Source organism: Pan paniscus, chromosome 10 (genome assembly GCF_029289425.2).
Source record: "Pan paniscus chromosome 10, NHGRI_mPanPan1-v2.0_pri, whole genome shotgun sequence".
NCBI classification, from domain to species: domain Eukaryota; kingdom Metazoa; phylum Chordata; class Mammalia; order Primates; family Hominidae; genus Pan; species Pan paniscus.
In genome coordinates this window covers 17,751,135-17,755,213 of record NC_073259.2, presented here as the reverse complement: position 1 = coordinate 17,755,213, position 4,079 = coordinate 17,751,135, and the positions used below count along the sequence as shown (strand labels likewise).

The 4,079-nt window shown below is 47.2% G+C and overlaps 1 non-coding gene across 1 annotated transcript; it reads left to right on the top strand.

The window, feature by feature from the left end:
* Window positions 1-395: 395 nt before the first annotated feature.
* On the top strand, window positions 396-498 carry LOC117975504 (U6 spliceosomal RNA). The gene has a single exon (XR_004665791.1). It is a non-coding gene; the product is annotated as a U6 spliceosomal RNA (small nuclear RNA).
* The last annotated feature ends 3,581 nt before the right edge of the window (window positions 499-4,079 follow it).

Here is a 4,079-nt window from a genome sequence, read left to right as displayed (position 1 = left end):
GTCTGCCTCCCGGATTCAAGCAATTCTCCTGCCTCAGCCTCTCGAGTAGCTGGGACTACAGGTGTGAGCCACTACACCCAGCTAATTTTCATATTTTTAGTAGAGACGAGGTTTCACCATGTTGGCCAGGATGGTCTCGATCTTTTGACCTCATGATCCGTCTGCCTTGGCCTCCCAAAGTGCTGGGGTTATAGGCATCAGCCACTGCACCCACAGTAGATATCCACAAATGGTATCTACTGATACCATTTGTAAGGGCTCCCCCTTATGACCTAATCACGTTATAAAGATGCCACCTCCTACTACCCTCACCTTCAGTGTTAGTATTTTAACATATAATTGTTGGGGGGCACAAACATTCAGTTCACAATACAGTCAAAGAAACAAATGCTTTGGTGACGGCTTCGGCAGCACATATACAAAAATTGGAATGATACAAGATTAGCATGCCCCCTGCTTAAGGCTGACACACAAATTCGTGAAGCATTCCTTTTTTTTTTTTTTCTGTTGCTCAGGCTGGAGTGCAGTGGCGTGATCTCGGCTCACTGCAACCTCCGCCTCCTGGGTTCAAACAATTCTCCTGCTTCAGCCTCCTGAGTAGCTGGGATTACAGGCACATGCCACCATGCCTGGCTAATTTTAGTACAGATGGGGTTTCACCATGTTGGTCAGGCTGGTCTCAAACTCCTGACCTCATGATCTGCCTGCCTCAGCTTCCCAAAGTGCTGGGATTATAGGCGTGAGCCACCGAGCCCCACCAGCATTCCATATATATATATTTTTTTAATTGAAAAAAGAAAGAAACGGGCTGGGTGCAGTGTATCACACCTGTAATCCCAGCACTTTGGGAGGCCAAGGCAGGTGGATCACCTGAGGTCAGGAGTTTGAGATCAGCCTGGCCAACATGGTGAAACCCCGTCTCTACTAAAAACAAAAATTAGCTGGGTGTGGTGGCATGTGCCTGTAATCCCAGCTACTCGGGAGGCTGAGGCAGGAGAATCACTTGAACCTGGGAGGTGGAGGTTGCAGTGAGCCAAGTTCATGCCACTGCACTCCAGCCTGGGTGACAGAGCAAGACTGCGTCTCAAAAAAAAAAAAAAAAAAAAAGGAAAGGAAAAGAAAAGAAAGAAAGAAATCAGTACCTACATTTAAGAACATAGTTTTATTTATTTATTTATTTATTTTGAGACGGAGTCTTGCTCTGTCACCCAGGCTGGGGTGCAGTGGCGTCATCTCGGCTCACTGCAAGCTCCGCCTCCCAGGTTCACGCCATTCTCCTGCCTCAGCCTCCTGAGTAGCTGGGACTACAGGTGCCCACCACCACGCCTGGCTAATTTTTCGTATTTTTAGTAGAGATGGGGTTTCACCGTGTTAGCCAGGATGGTCTCAATCGCCTGACCTCGTGATCCGCCCACCTCGGCCTCCCAAAGTGCTGGGATTACAGGCGTGAGCCACTGCACCCGGCCCCAGAACATAGTTTTAAAGAAAAAGTAGGAAGTGGCTGAGAGAAGGTAGAGGTAGGTGTTTTCGATAAAAAGAACAGCATAAGCAAAGGCAGGGGGTTGAAACAGGACAGCAATTGCTGGGATCTTAGAAGTCGGAGTTTGAGAGTGGCAGATTAGGCAGCTGGAGAGGGAGAACAAGAGTAACCGACTGCTCCACTTTGCCTAGAACTGTCCCAGTTTTAGCAGTGAAAGTCCCCTGTCCCTCAGTTCTGGGCAAACCAGGATGGTTGGTCACAGGAGGACAGAAGCCAGGATGCAGAAAGTCTTCTGTGCCATGCCAAAGAGCACACTCTTTCTGTTGTTGGTGGTGGTGGTGGTGGTGTTTTTTTTTTTAGATGGAGTCTCACTCTGTTGCCCAGGCTGGAGTGCAGTGTTGAGATCTTGGCTCACTGCAACCTCTGCCTCCAGGTTCATACAGTTCTCCTGCCTCAGCCTCCCAAGTAGCTGGGATTATAGATGCCCGCCACCACGCCCGGCTAATTTTTGTATTACTAGAGATGGAGTTTCACCATGTTGGCCAGGCTGGTCTCTAACTCCTGACCTCAAGTGTTCCCCCCACCTCGGCCTCCCAAAGTGCTGGCATTATAGGTGCGAGCCACTGCACCTAGCCAAGAAGCACACTCTTGATCCATCAGGATCAAGAGCCACTAAGGGTGACAGGAGGGATTTGGAAAAACATCACGGGGCTGCATTAGCAAGCGTAGGGGCCACATGGGGCTAACCCTACACAAGACAGGGGAGGACAAATCAAGTCTCCTGGCTTTTGCTGTCCCATTCATACGGGAAAATTAAAACATATAAAAACAAAAACAAAACAAAAGAAAATATTGTTAAAGAGGGAGGAAGGCAAGGCAGGAAGGCGAGGAGAGAGGATGAGACTGGAAGTCTGGAGTTCTGTGTTCATTCTTTCCACTTACCCAAACAAGCTCTGGAAGCTTCAGTTTCCACATCTGTGAAATGGGATAACACCTACCTCCTTGGTTTGTTTTGATGATCAAACAACAGAGTGCATGTAAAAAAGCTTGGTATACTATAAAGCCCTATATGAGTATTACTAATAGGACCACTGTCACTCAAAATGTACCCAACCACATCAAAAAATCTAGAAAGCGTGATTTTGGTTGTAATTTCATCACATTGCTTATTGCTTTCAACAGCACTCTGTCATCATTAATAACTCCTGCAGGTCAGCAGGCTTGAGTGGCATTGAGAGCTGCTGAGAATTGCTAGGGGAAAGGCAGTCCAGACTTTTCGTCTTCTTCTCCCACATTATACACATTTAGGCCAGGCGCGGTGGCTAACACCTGCAATCCCAGCACTTTGGGAGGCCAAGGTGGGCAGATCACTTGAGGCCAGGAGTTTGAGACCAGCCTGGCCAACATAGTGAAACCCCATCTCTACTAAAAATATGAAAATTAGCCAGATGTGATGTGCTCCTGTAATCCCAGCTACACGGGAAGCTGAGGCACGAGTATCACTTGAACCTGGGAGGCGGAGGTTGCAGTGAGCTGAGATTGTCCCACCGCACTCCAGCCTGGGCGACAGAGTGAGACTCAGTCTCAAATAAATAAATAAATAAATAAATATTTAAACCAGATAAAGTGAGATTAAAAAGAACAAGAGCAGGGCATGTGGACAGAAAGGAATGGGAAATATTTGTTCTAGACTCCAAAGTATGGGTTGATATCAAGTTGATGTTAAGTCAGATCATACTCTGCTTATGTTCTTTTTTTTTTTTTTTTTTTTTTTTTTTTGAGACCGAGTCTTACCCTGTTGTCCAGGCTGAGTGCAGTGGTGCGATCTCGGCTCACTGCAACCTCCGCCTCCTGGGTTCAAGCGATTCTCCTGCCTCAGCCTCCAGAGTAGCTGGGATTACAGGCCACCACACCTGGCTAACTTTTATATTTTTAGTAGAGATGGGGTTTCACCATGTTGGCCAGGCTGGTCTCAAACTCCTGGCCTCAGGTGATCCACCTGCCTTGGCCTCCCAAAGTGCTGGGATTACAGGTGTTAGCCACCATGCCTGGCCTCCTTATGGTCTTTTAATAATTACCTTTTGCCTGGAAGTTAAAGCTCACACTTCCTGATCTTACCCTTATTTACCTCTCTAGGTTCTTTTTTTTTTTTTCTTTTTTTTGGGGGACAGGGTCTTGCTCTGTTATCCAGGCTGGAGTACAGTGGTATGATTATGGCTCACTGCAGCTTCAACCTCCTGGGCTCAAGTGATCCTCCTGCCTCAGCCTCCTGAGTAGACAGGACTACAGGTGTGTACCACCATGCCTTTAAAATTTTATTTTTTTGTAAAGATGAGGTCTCTTTATGTTGCCCAGACGAGTCTCAAACTCCTAGGCTTAAGTGATCCTCCCATCTTGGCCTCCCAAAGTGCTGGGATTACAGGTGTGAGCCACTGCACCTGGCCTCTAGGTTCTCTTTAGTCCTTTGCTCTGGTATAGCTTACATTCCAACCACAACAAATTGCTAGCCATGGTGAAGTTTATTGTGTTCTATTCCAGCTGTTCTTGTCCTTCTCCCTTTGTCTGACCTTCCTTCTGGCATATACCTCCACTACGAGCT